The sequence below is a fragment of the Humulus lupulus genome, chromosome 8, assembly GCF_963169125.1.
Source record: "Humulus lupulus chromosome 8, drHumLupu1.1, whole genome shotgun sequence".
NCBI classification, from domain to species: Eukaryota; Viridiplantae; Streptophyta; class Magnoliopsida; order Rosales; family Cannabaceae; genus Humulus; species Humulus lupulus.
In genome coordinates, this window is record NC_084800.1 from 66,368,097 (window position 1) to 66,383,040 (window position 14,944).

A 14,944-nucleotide genomic window follows, 5' to 3' on the forward strand; every position below is an offset into this window, starting at 1 on the left:
CTCCATTTGTGGGTTCTGGTAGGGGTATAGGCCCCAATGAGTAGAAGAGGAAGGTTCCTGACACCTTCCTAGTTCCAGGTCCTGATAGGCGGCCCCGTGGTATTTCAATGGGTCATCCAGGTGGTAATGAAGCCTGGAAGTCTTATCCTGAATGCCCTAGATGCAAGAGGCGTCATTTGGGAGAATGTAGGGCAAGGGCTTGCTTCTCATGTGGAGCAGTGGACCATCTTAAAAAGGATTTCCCTAAGGCTAGAAAAGAAGAACTCAGAGAAGCGGACAGCTCGGCCCCAGCTCGAGTTTTCGCATTGACACAAGCAGAAGCTGAGGCTTCTCCCTCAGTAGTTACAGGTCAGCTTCTTAGTGCTAGAACCCTTTATAATGTATTGATTGATTCTGGTGCTACACATTCTTTTGTTGCTAGTAGTATTATTGATAGACTGTGTAGACCCCGTGATTTTTATGTTGTGGGGTTTGGAACTTTGTTACCCACTGGAGAGTTAGTGGTATCCAGGAGATGGATCAGATCTTTGCTAGTGACAGTGGAAGGCAGAGAGTTATCAGTGGATTTGATAGAGTTAGTTATGACTAACTTCGATAAGATATTGGGTATGAATTGGTTGGCAAAGTATGGGGCAACCATTGATTGCAGAAGGAAGATGGTCACCTTTGAGCCTGAAGGTGAAGATCCTTTTGTGCTTGTTGATACTGTGCATGGACCTCGCATACCTATGATTTCTGTATTGAGGGCTAGGGATCTATTGCAAGGAGGTTGCATTGGATTCTTGGCCAGTGTGGTTGATACCACTCAGGTCGTGCCAGTGAGACCAGAAATACCATACTTATTTGTGAATTCCTGGACATATTTCCAGAAGATTTGGCAGGGTTGCCACCACACAGAGAAATTTAGTTCGTTATAGAACTGGCACCAGGGACGGAGCCAGTGTCTAGAGCACCTTACAGAATAGCCCCAGCTGAGTTAACAGGATTAAAAGTACAGTTGCAAGAGTTGTTAGATTTGGGTTTTATCAGACCTAGTTTCTCACCTTGGGGTGCGCCAATTCTGTTTGTGAAAAAGAAGGATGGTTCTCTGAGGATGTGTATTGATTACAGAGAACTGAATAAGTTAACAATTAAGAATAAGTATCCTTTTCCAAGGATAGATGATCTGTTTGATCAGTTGCAAGGTAAGAAGGTATTCTCAAAGATCGACCTTCATTCTGGTTATCATCAGTTGAGGGTCAAGGAAGGAGACATATCGAAGACTGCTTTTCGTACCAAGTATGGGCATTATGAGTTCTTAGTCATGTCTTTTGGATTGACTAATGCCCCTGCTGCTTTTATGGATATGATGAACAGAGTGTTCAAGGATTATCTGGACCAGTTTGTGATCGTCTTCATCAATGATATTCTGGTATATTCTCAGTCTGAGTGAGAGCATGAGCAGCATCTAAGGTTGGTTCTACAGAGACTGAGAGAACACAGATTGTTTGCAAAGTTCAAGAAATGTGAGTTCTGGTTATCTCAAGTATCCTTTCTTGGGCACATTGTCAGTAAGGAGGGGATTAAGGTAGATCCAACAAAGATTGAAGCGGTCAGAGATTGGCCAAGGCCAAAGAATGCTTCTGAGGTTAGAAGCTTCCTTGGATTGGCTGGTTATTATAGGGGTTTCGTGGAAGGGTTCTCAAAGATAGCTACTGCATTGACTGAGCTGACACGCAAGAGTCAGAAATTTGTGTGGTCAAAAATTTGTATCTCAATAAGCTCATCTCTGACACTATATAATTCTGGACACTCCAGCTAAAACATCTTCTCTGATCTAGATCAGTTGTGGATCACCCAACCGACCTTCCTTTATTCTCTCCAATAGCGTAGACTGTAGCGTAATGTTGGCCAATTGGCCTACAAGAAATTCTATGCTAGCTCTGGTCATATCCTCTACTAACTCTCTAGCTATCAGCCTCGCACTATAAATCTATCATGGACCCTTCTGGCTTAAAGCATCAGCTACCACGTTGGCCTTTCCTAGATGATACAAGATCTCACAGTCATAATCTTTCACTAACTCTAGCCAACGTCTTTGTCTCATGTTCAAGTCTTTCTGTGTGAAGAAGTACTTCAGGCTCTTGTGGTCAATATAAATCTCACACTTCTCCTTGTAAAGGTAATGCCTCCATGCCTTTAATGCAAAGACCACAACTGGCAACTCTAAATCATGAGTGGGATACCTCTGTTCATACTCTTTCAATTGATGTGAGACATAAGCAATCACCTTCCTTGACTGTATAAGAACACAACCTAAACCTTGATGTGAGGCATCACAGTATATCACAAACTTCTCATGATCTGTTGGAAGGCTCAGAACTGGAGCTGTAATCAACCTTTACATCAGTTCTTGGAAGTTGTTCTCACACTTATTTGACCACACAAACACATGATTCTTGTGTGTCAATTCAGTCAATGAAGCTGCAATCTTTGAGAATCCTTCCACAAAACGTCTGTCATAACCTGCCAATCCAAGGAAACTTCTAACTTCTGAAGCATTCTTTGGCCTTGGCCAATCCCTGACCGCCTCAATCTTGGCTGGGTCCACTTTAATCCCCTACTTACTAACAATTTGCCCAAGGAAAGTTACCTGAGATAATCAGAATTCACACTTCTTGAATTTTGCAAACAATTTGTGTTCCCTCAGTCTCTGAAGAACCAACCTCAGATGATGCTCATGTTCTGACTCTGACTGAGAATAAACTAGAATATCATCGATGAAGACGATCACAAACTGATCCAAATAATCCTTGAACACTCTGTTCATCAAATCCATAAAAGCAGCTGGGGCATTAGTCAACCCAAAGGACATGACTAAGAACTCATAATGCCCATATATTGTGCGAAAGGCAGTCTTTGGTATATCTCCATCCTTAACCCTCAGCTGATGATAAGGTCTATCTTTGAGAATACCCTTTTACCCTGCAACTAATCAAACAGATCATCTATCCTTGGCAGAGGATACTTGTTCTTGATTGTCAACTTATTCAGTTCTCTATAATCAATACACGTCCTCAAAGAACCATCTTTCTTTTTCACAAACAGGACTGGTGCACCCCACGGTGAGAAACTAGGTCTGATAAAACCTAAGTCTAACAACTGCAGTTGTACCTTCAGTCCTTATAATTTTGTTGGGGCCGTTCTGTAAGGTGCTCTTGACACTGGCTTCATCCCTGATGCCAATTTAATTACAAATTCAATCTCTCTGTGTGGTGGCAACCTTGGTAAATCTTCTGGAAACACATCCAAAAACTCACAAACTAGTCTGGTCTCCTCTGGTCCCACTAGCATGACCTGAGTGGTATCAACCACACTGGCTAAGAATCATATGCAACCTCCTTGAAATAGATCTCTAGCCCTCATAATAGATATCATAGGTATACGAGGTCCATGCACAGTGTCAAAAAACACAAAAGGATCTTCACCTTCAGGCTCAAAGGTTACCATCTTCCTTCCGCAATCTATGGTTGCCCCATATTTCACCAACCAATCCATAACCGGAATCATGTCAAAGTCGGTCATAACCAACTCTATCAAATCAACTGATAACTCTCTACCCTCTATTGTCACTGGCAATGATCTAACCCATTTTTGGATACTACTGACTCCCCAGTGGGTAACAAGTTTCTGAACCCCACAGCATAATAATCACATGGTCTACATAGTCTATCAATAATTCTACTAGCAACAAAAGAATGTGTAGCACAAGAATCAATCAAAACAGTATAAAGGGTTCCAGCACTAAAAAGCTGACCTATAACTACTGAGGGACAAGCCTCAGCTTTTGCCTGAGTCAATGCGAACACTCGATTTGGGACCGAGTTGTCCGCCTTTCTTGGCTCTTCTTTTCTTGCTCTCGGGAAATCTTTCTTCAAATGTTCCACTACTCTGCATAAAAAGCAGCTCTTGCCCGAAACTCCCCTAGATTGCGCCTCTTGCATCTAGGAAACTCCGAAAAAGTCCTCTAAGCCTCACTACCACCCTAACGACCCATTGTAATACCACATGGTCGCCTGTTAGGGGTTGGAGCTAGGAAGGCATCATGAGCCTTCCTCTTCTGATCACTGGGGCCTCCACCCCTACCTGAACCCATAATTGGAGGTCCCACCCTCCTAATACCTCTCCTGGATGCATTGTCCCGCCAGATCTCGTTATCTGCGCTCTCAGTTGTGAGCGCCTTCTCAACCACCTGTGCATAAGTAGTCACTCCTGACATAGTGGTAATATGAACATCACGGGCTATCCTAGGATGTAGCCCCTAGAGAAATCTTTCCCTTCTGGTCCCATTAGTGGGCACCAGTTCCATTGCAAACTTTTCCAGTCTGTCAAAATTTAAAGCATATTCAGTCACTAACAAACTTCCCTGAAACAGCTTGCTGAACTCTGCAGCTTTTGTAGCCCTGATTGCATCATTATAGTACTTTTCATTAAACAGAGTCTAAATCTCTTCCCAACTAAGAGCATTAACATTTCTGGTCTGGGATATCACCTCCCACCAAATTCAGGCATCCTCTCGAAACATATATGTGGCACAAGCCACCCTCTCATTACCAGACACCCTCATAAAGTCAAGGATGGTGGTAACCATGCTCATCCATTGCTCAATCTTAGCTGGATCTGCATTAGCCTCAAAAACTTGAGGGTGTTGTTTCCTGAACCTTTCATAAAGAGGTTCTCATTTGCTTCCAGCCTCTAGCAGCTACTCAACTGTTGGCACCGTTCCAGGTGGTGCCTCTGACAAGATGTTCCCTGCAGGAACCTACCATTGTCTCAAGAGGTGGATTTCTTCTTCTTGCCTCATTACTCTGGCTTACAAATCAGCAAGCAAATGCTGCCATTTTTCAGGAGCTCACTAAGAGGTCTGACTCTGGTCATTATTCTAACCCTGTCTATCATTCTGGCCCTTATCTTCCTGGCTAGCTAAGGATTATATCTGCCTTGGAAGCATACTACCAACTTATACCTTGCTGCAAGAATCAATACGGCCAGTTAGGTAGTGATAACTAAACCTCCTGCCGCCTCACGGTCCAAGATCACGCAGATACTCATCCATGTTCCACAATCATACTAATAATCATGTCAATTCATGATCATAACAATTAACATTTAACACTTAGCAATTAACAATTAACGATGCTAATAAGCATGTTCTAGCAATATTAGTGCTAATAAGCACGTTCTTGCTTATCATGCAGCAGTCAAGGCCCAACCCTATTAGTGTATCTCATGCAGCCAAATAAAGCATTTATATTTTATTTAAGCACTTAAATACATAACCACATAAATAGATACGAAACCATGAGTCGAGCTTGTCTTCAGTGGCGAGTGTACATGCCCAGCCAGTCTATAAGAACCCTAAACCTTGGTACGCTCTGATACCAAGTAGTAATGCCCTAGTTAGTCAATACCGTCACACTGTGTACTTTAAATAGTTCTTAATAGGAAATTTGATAAATCATGCTTACATTAGCTTAATAATTAAAATTTGAACCAAAGTTAACCACCATATGATACAAATGCTCATCTTTCATTTAATACCAAAAATACCCCTCTCATAACACCTTTCCTCTCTATTCTCCCTCTTCCTCTCTACCTCTCTTCACCATACATTCTCTCTCACTCTCTCTTCACCATACATATTACACAAGATTTTCATACTAAAATCTTGCAAGAAAGATACACATTCGGACATTGTGGATTGTTGGAGGAGAAACACCAAGCTTTGTGTTATTTTTGCTCATAGTGAAGAGATTAAATGGGTAAATGATTTTCTTTGATTCTTGTTGTTGTTGGTTGTGTTTTATGATTTAGAATGCTGTTTAGATGTTGGATCTGTAGTTTGTTGGTATTTTTTGCTGTTTTTTGGGTGAAAATCGTGTTCTGTGAAAATCTGCGTTTTTTTTGGGTTCCTTGAGTTTTTTTCTAAATGTCCGATAATGTCCGATAGAGGCCCGATTCGGGCACGATAGTTGTTGAGTTTCAAGGTTAGGGATGAAGGTCCGATGGCAACCCGATGGTTGCCCGATAGTTTTGGTTACTTGATGGTCATAAAGGTCCGATGGCTACCCGATGGTTGCCCGATTATTATTTGAATCTATACACCCTTTAAGTACGATAATGGATTGATAATAGTCCGATATATGCCCGATTTTTGTTTTTAAGCTACTGCGGACCTAATAGTACGATGGTACCCGATACTTTCCGGATATTAGTTGTTTTAAGTGATCGAAAACATAAATAAAACTTTGCCCGATAACGCCCGATATGGCTCGATACTGGTACGATGCTAAAAAATGCCAAACTAAATTTCGACATTTTGTTGCCATTTACTGATTTTTTTTTTCTTTGTACATGATAGGGTCAACTTTGTTTGCGTACTTGATGTATAATGGTGTTTGGGAGCATGAAGGTAGAAATTGGGTTTTTAATGGAGCCGAAAATTTAACGTTCGAGTTGGAGAAGGACATAACTTACTCACAACTTGTTGAACTTTTGTACTCAGAGCTGGAGGTTGACAAAGTGCAGTATGACCTGAAATTAGAAGTGAATTATAAGTACATGAAAGGGTTAATGTATCGGCCTGAACTTATAAGGAATGACAAGGGTGTAAGCTTATATTTGTCAATGCTTTTGAAGAAGCCAGATGAATTTGTTCCCCTTTTTGTGACTTTGGTGGAGAAGAATATCATTGTTGATCGTAATCCTCCACCAAGTACTGTTAAGGATACTCGTAGTGAGGTTGGGACTTATGTTCCAGAAACAAATCCGGAGGTGCTGGTAGCCACTGCTGTACCTGAATCAAACCCTTTCATACCGACAGTTGATCATGTAGCACAGATGCCATTTCATGATGATTTTCCTGATTGTCCTGACCCTAAAAATGATTTTGAGGGCAATGACGATTTTCCTGATATCCTGAACCTGATGCAGATTTTGATTGCAATGATGATGTAAGAGACAACCAAGAAACAAAGGTCCGTTCTCAAGCTTTGAACCTAAGTCCACTGTCGTACCAAATACCGAGGCAAACAACATGTAGAAGTGGACCCCATAGAGAAGATCGCCAAACACCTGGTACTAGTAGTAGTCGTCCAAACTGAACAAATGATGCTAAAGAATTTAGTGATCCACTCTCTTCTTCGACATATTATAGTAAATTCAAAGCTCAGATGTTTACAAGAGGAGACATTAAGGATAATAGTCACTATATATCTATGGGTGGCACATCGGGCGGGGAGATTCATTTAGGAAAGTTTTTCAGAGACAAGGAACATTTAAAGAAGGTTGCTGACTTGTTTGCAATGAAGAAGGGATTCGACTTTATAGTTAAGAAGTCTGGTACTGATGTTTGGTACATTACATGCAAGGATCCTGATTATGGGTGGAGGTTAAGAGGGAAGAAGAAGCAACTTTCTAACATGTTCGAGGTGACAACATTTTAAAATGTACACACATGTTCCCTCGATGTTCGAAAAAAAGATAACCGTCAAGCATCACCTTTGGTAGTTGCCAAACTAATCAAGGATAAATTCTCAGTTAACGGTTAAGATTATTTAGCCTCCAAAATAAGAGAAGATATGAAGAATTCTTACAGGATCGAAATGAGTTATGAGAAGGCTTGGAGATGTAGAGAGAAGGCACTCCACATAGTTAGGGGTACGCCTGAAGCTTCATATTTGAAGTTACCTGGGTACTTGCACATGCTGCAGTTGAACAATCCCGATTCCATTATTGATTTCAAGGTAGACGAGGGTCGCTTCAAGTATTGCTTTTTTTCTATGGGTGCTTGTAGGCGGGGATTCAAGTTTTGTTGACCTGTTATATGTATTGATGGGTCATTCTTGAAAACTAGGTATGGTGGCCAAATGTTGTGTACTGTGGAATTGGATTCAGACAGCTACATATTTCCGATTGCTTTCGCAATAGTTGACAGCGAGAACCACGACTCTTGGACCTATTTCATGAGGAAGTTGAAACAAGCGATTGGTGATGTTGAGAACTTAGCATTTGTATCGGATAGGCATCAAAGCATTGTTCATGCTTTGGAACTTGTCTTCCCTGATGCACCCCACGGCGCATGCTACCACCACATTATTATGAACGTGGTTAGCAAGTTCAAGACTGATTGCTTCACGAATCATATTTATAGTTGTGCATACTCGTATAAAAAGACAGATTTTGAAAGAGAATTTGAGAAGATAAAAGCAATTGATGTTGCTATTGCACTATATCTTGAGGGCATTGGATTTGAAAGATGGGTTCGTGCATACTTTCTAGGGGACAATTACAATGTAATGACAAGTAATTGGGCTGGAAGTTTCAACAGCAAAACTAAGGATGCAAGAGCCTTCCCGATCACTACTTTTGTTGAATTCATCAGGTTTACTATTCAAACATGGTTTGCTACTCGAAAAGAAAAAGCTGAAAAGTGTAGCACGACTCTATCACCAGTTATGGATGGGGACTTGTCATGTCAATTTGAGAAATCTCGGTTCTTAAGCGTCGACAGAGCTAGACCTTATACATTTAATGTCCACCCCGGAGGAACAGTTCAGAGCGGTGGTATAGTTGATTTGGAGGCACGAACATGCAGTTGTGGCCTATTCCAAATCATGAAGATTCCTTGTCCACATGTATGTGCTGCTGCTCAAGAACGAAATATTAGCATGTACGCATTGTTCTCTCAATATTACACAAGAGAGTGTTGGAAGAGCACATATGAGGGGACAATTATGCCAATTGGTGATGAGGATGATTGGGAATTTCCTGAAGACATTAAGAACATCCAAGTTGGAGTACCGATTGAGAAGAAACCTGTAGGCCGACCGAAGAAGCAAAAGGTCGGACGAATTAGGAAAAATCGATATCCTTCTAATGGAGACAAGGTTGTGATACAACGATGTTGTAGCAAGTGTGGTGGTAAAGGGCACAACAAAGCGTCTTGCAAGTACCGAGGTTAAATTGTTTTGTTTGTATTCTAGTTGACCTATTATGTTTTATTTCTACTTGAACTATTAATATTTGTTATGTGCTGGATTTTGCATGTTTTTTTCTGTTTTTTTCTCCATTATGAAACTCTTAAATATGTAATAATCCAGTGTTGGTCTGATAGTGCACGATGCCGGTACGACAATGTACGATATCATTTGTTGTATGATTATTTAAATGTATCATACGATATGGTACGACGTTGCTCGATGTAGTACGATAGTTAATGTACGACATTAGGGTACGATAATGTACGATATTGGTCCGATTGTGTCATGACAATGAAATTTTTTGATTTAGTACGATAGTGTCCGATATTGGTACGATGGTATGGTTTCAGTACAGTTTCGTGAAATTTGAAAGACATGTGAGGGTACGATAGAGTACAATAGTGATCAATGATAGTACAATTGCAAAGATTAAACACATTAAAATGTAGTAATTACAAAAAGATCAATCAAAAAAATTATACAATTCAAAAAAATTAAGACCGTTCAACATAAGTTTTGGTAGAATAAGTCTACACACCACCTTTGCCTAAAAATTTTCATATTATTGTCAGTTACATTATCAAATGGTAGTTGTAGAAGCTTATGTTCAATATGCTCAATTACGTAACATCCGCAATCGCCACTGCATTAGAAAATAAACAATAATTTAATAAAGTTTTGTAATTAAGAAATAATAATTAATATGTGATATTTAATAAAGTTCACCTGGATTTTGTTTGCGATACGAATTCACGTGGACTGAGTTTCCAATCGAAGGGTCTGACCTGGCTCTCTGATGCTGTCAACTGAGGCGCGAGTATAACGTCATGGTTCTCAAATAAACCAGACTATCGCAAGACCGACGGGAAAATGGTACACCAGTCAACCATCAAACTGATCAAATCGTTTTCGGAAATTGATCCAATACTGGAGTCAAAGATGTTGAACATCCACCCATTCAGGTCTACCTCTACAGCTACCCAATGCAATTGGTCTTTCAAGAAGAGGGCAAAATAAATGAACTCCTTGTTCTGCCAACTCGGTAAGAACTGGACTGCATCACCCCTAACCAGGTCCAATATACTGTCGTCCCAACTAAAGCTAAAGTAGTCAGAACCTGGAAAAGTGTCCCACCGAGCCTTCAATGATTCGGGAAAAATTGCAGGCATAACAACACAGTTCTGAGGGTACACGTCAGGATAAAATTGTAGACGCCTCCTCATGAGATGGAATGCTGCATCTAAATGCTACATTAAAGGAAAATTAAGTCAGTAACCACATTATCGTACCAAAATAAATAAACAAAAAACTATCAGACATGAATATAGTAACTATCGTACCCCAATCGTACCATAATCGTACCCTAATCGTACATGAATATAGTAACTAAATAACAACAATAAAACCTTCTATCATACCCTTATCGTGCTAATTGCGTACCGTCATCGTACCTTTATGGCAAAAACTACAGTATTATACACCATCGTACCCACTAGCGTCCCACTGTCGTACCATCATCGTACCATTGACAAAGTAAGTTAACAATTTGAAACTAACTATTATCGTACTACCATCGTACCTATATCGTCCCACTACAAATTCTAAAATTACGATGTTAATAGTAACTACTTAACAAATTATATCGTACCCCTATTGTGCTAATGTCGTACCATCATCGTACCCATTATGGAAATAACTATAGAATTGCACACTATCGTCCCCACAATCGTAATACCGTCGTACCACCATCGTACCATTGACAATATAAACAGTTTATAATTTGACACTTATAATTATCGTACTACCATCGTACACCAATCGTACCTATATCGTACCACTACATATAGAAACATTGAAATAAATTTTCAACATTCTTTAATTATGAAGTTATAGAAAACTTACAGAGTCAGAAAGCCATGTCCTCATAGTATGCAGTTTCAGGAACCAAGCAGCATCATGTGTCCCTGAGAAGCATTCCCTCGGATATTTATTCCCAATGGTGCCAAGCAACCACTTGTGAAAGGTCATAAGTAATTTACCATCAACAACCCTCAATGGATCCACATTCACTGCTGTCTTCAATTTCTTATTCCTTTTCTTCATTGCAATGTACTCATCGAACCACCTAGGCCTCTTTCTTTCTCTCCTCTTCTCCGGTGCTGCTGGAGCTATGTCTAAGAATTGTACTTCAGAATCTTCAGTATCTCTGATTACAGTAATTTGCATATCCTCTGGTGTGTGAAAAATGTGATCATCTACATCATCAGGTATGTAATCGTTAGGGAGAATGTCTTCATCTACAGGAGACTGAGGGCCTTCTTCAGTGGACTGAGGGTGTGGATCTGGAGCTGGCCTACTAAGATCTTCCATCATTGTCATCAGCTTCTACAATTGACCCAAGATCTCAGACTGACCTTTAATAAGGGCACTTTGTTTCCCTTCAACCTTTTCCAACCTGGCCAAAATCATAGAGTAGCCTGGTTGCTCAGCTTGGGAGGAGGTGCTGGAATGAGGTGTTGATGGGGGAACCTCAGGTGCCTCAGGTGCTGGAGGTGGTGGAACCTCCTTAAAAATATTTGCTACTTCCGCTTGCTCAGCTAACTTTTCAGCAAGCTTTTCAGCCTGGCTCTGTAAGGCTTCCTGTGTAGGCTGTCCATCGGCACCCACCTCTAGTTCCTTTAACCCCATGTCCACATACAATGGGGCTTCATTGTCTGTAAGGATCCTCACATACTGTTCTTCAGCAAGTCGGGCACACAGGTAGGGGTATACTGTCAACTGCCACCAAAAACAATGAATATTTAGATTGGAAAGTAAAACAATATAAAAAATAAGTAATTGTCATCGGTGAACAATGGTAACCTATCGTACCCCAATCGTACCACAATCGTACCCATATCGTACCCATATCATGCAATTATCGTACCAATATCGTACCCATATTGAACCAATATCGTACTACTATCGTGCCCAAATCGTACCCCTAACGTAAGGGAGAATTACTTGCTAACTATCGTACCATCATCGTACAATATCGTACCAATATCGTACCTCTACAACTACATTAAAAAAGAATACATATCGTAACCCCCATCGGACCATCATCGTACCAAATCGTACCCTTAGCCAGTTTTCAAACAATTGACAAAACCACAAAATAACCCCACAATCGTACTCAAATCGTACCCTATCGTATTCCTATCGTGCAGTACCCATAGAATTGCATATCTAGAAAAAAAAAATATAGAACATTCAAAATATTTAAAAAGTAAAGTAAAAGCTCACCTTTTTGGCAAAAAATTTAATAAGTTGCTCTTTGTGTATCTCTACCTTCTCCTTGCTCTGTCAATTGATCATTCTTGGAATGCCTTGGCCCAATCTCACAGCATAATCCTGACCCAACTCAATGATGGACTCAAAAGCCCAATACTACAATGCTGCAGGATACCCATAAATAGAGTACTTGGCCTCCTTCTGAGTCTTTCCTTTCTCAATCTTCTTCTGTAAATGCTTCTTCATTTCTACAAAGTCTTTTTGACAAGTTTGTAACAACTTCTGGTATGATATCTTCCCCCACGGGTACTGGAAAAAGAAGTCAATGTCATCTTCCATCTTCAGCATGTCAGTCCAAACCATCAACTTCTCCTCACGGCCTTTCAAAACACCCTCTACTAATAAACACAAACCCATCTTGTACACATCATCAACTATTTGACAACTCTCAAAAGTTTTGTGCAATTGCCCTATGCTCACTGGGGAATGACCATTGAAGTGCTCAAAAATCAACCGATCCGAAGTGGTCTTCGCTTTAATCTCAGCTTCAGACGGTCCGGCCTCGAAATTTAAACCAGTAACTAAAGCAAACTCGAATTGGCTAAATCTACATCGTTTTTTCCCAATATAAACTGGACTTCGTCAGTCTTCTCCCCTCTGAATTTGTGCAACAACAGCTGATGGACTAAGGCACCAGAAAAATTTAATGGTTCTGCCATGAAGAACTGTTTGAAAGGGGATTCCTTCACCCTATCCAATAAACCACACTTAGTAAATTTTGCTTTAATCTTTGCAAAGTACCAACTGTCGCGCCAAGTGATACGTCATGTAAAATGTTCTTCTACTAGAACTATCAGTTGTGGAGGTCTTAAATTCTGCATAAAACAAATAAATACCCAATTAAATAGAATAACAAAAAAAAACATCAAATTTTATATTCTGCATCTACTATCGAGCAACTATCCGACACTATCGCACCATATCGGACACCACTAAAAAAAAAAAAAACAGGAACAACTATAACATTATCGTGCACCATCGTACCTCACATCGTGCACCATCGGAAATTTAAAAAAAAACATCGGGCACAAATCGTACCCAATATCGTACCCTATCGTACATTCATCTTCAATCACAATTTATCAAAAAAATACATAAACTATCGTACCAATGTCGACCTACTTTCGTACCCTATCGTACCTCTACAACAACACAAACAATTTGTTCCCAATATCGGGCACACATCGTACCCAATATCGTACCCTATCGTACCTTCATCTTCAACCTCAAGTTATCATAAAACACAAAACTATTGTACCAACGTCGAACCACTATTGTACCCCTATCGTACAGTCATCTTCAACCTGAAGTTATGAGAAAACACAAACACTATCGTACCCCTATCGACCCCCTATCGTACCCTATTGTACCTCTCAAAAAACCCAAAAAAAAATTCAAAATTTTACGGTTTCTCAGATTTCACACAGTCAAATTCAAACAATACATACTATAACATTTTGCAATGGAAAAGAAATTGAAAAAAACACATACCCTAGACATTTTTGCGTAAGGGTGTTGGTTTTTCTTCGAGGTCTGGGTTTTTCTTCGTCTCTAGTGGTGGTTGGGGTTTGGGTTAGAGTTTGGGTGAGGCTTGATCTCCAGTGGTCTGGGTTTTCCTTCGTCGGGTGGTGAGGGTTTTTCTGACCGTCAGGTGAGGGAGAGAGATGCGTCGGGTGAGGGTGGGTGAGGGAGACAGATCCGTCGGGTAAGGGTGAGAATGGGTTGCTCGATGGTTTTGTGGGAGTGAGGAGTTTTGGCAGAGAGAGGGAAAGGGAAATGGCAGGGGAAAAGTTTAGGTTTTTATTTATGTTTTTTATCACTTAAAACAACTAATATCGGGCAAGTATCGGGTACCATCGTGTACCATCATACTATTAGGTCCGCAGTAGCTTAAAAACAAAAATCAGGCATATATCGGACTATTATCGATCCATTATCGTACTTAAAGGGCGTATAGATTCAAAATAATAATCGGGCAACCATCGGGTAGCCATCGGACCTTTATGACCATCGGGTAACTAAAAATATCGGGCAACCATCGGGTTGCCATCGGACCCTCATCCCTAACCTTGAAACTCAACAACTATCGTGCCCGAATCGGACCTCTATCGGACACTATCGGGCATTTCGAAAAAAAACTCAAGGAACCCAAAAAAAACGTAGATTTTCACAGAACACGATTTTCACCCAAAAAATAGCAAAAAATACCAACAAACTACAGATCCAACATCTAAACAGCATTCTAAATCATAAAAACAACCAACAACAACAAGAATCAAAGAAAATCACTTACCCATGTGTATCTTTCTTGCAAGATTTTAGAGAGGAAAGGTATGGGATTTTGTTATGAGAGGGGTATTTTTGGTATTAAATGAAAGATGAGCATTTGTATCATATGGTAGTTAACTTTGGTTCAAATTTTAATTATTAAGCTAATGTAAGCATGATTTATCAAATTTCCCTTCTTAATTCGCTAAACGAGTTATTAGGCCATAAACGTGCATCTAAGTATTATTAATAGGCCAGGGTGAAAATATCGGTCAAAATGAATGGATATATTTTACTAAAAACATTAAACTGTACATGGGATC

General features: G+C 40.2%; 1 long non-coding RNA gene across 1 annotated transcript; it reads right to left on the bottom strand.

Moving 5' to 3' along the window:
- Positions 1-9,489: 9,489 nt before the first annotated feature.
- Positions 9,490-10,103, bottom strand: LOC133793851 (uncharacterized). Its single transcript, XR_009874986.1, has 2 exons — positions 9,806-10,103; positions 9,490-9,663 (listed from the first exon to the last, which is right to left on the bottom strand). It is a non-coding gene; the product is annotated as an uncharacterized LOC133793851 (long non-coding RNA).
- Positions 10,104-14,944: the final 4,841 nt, after the last annotated feature.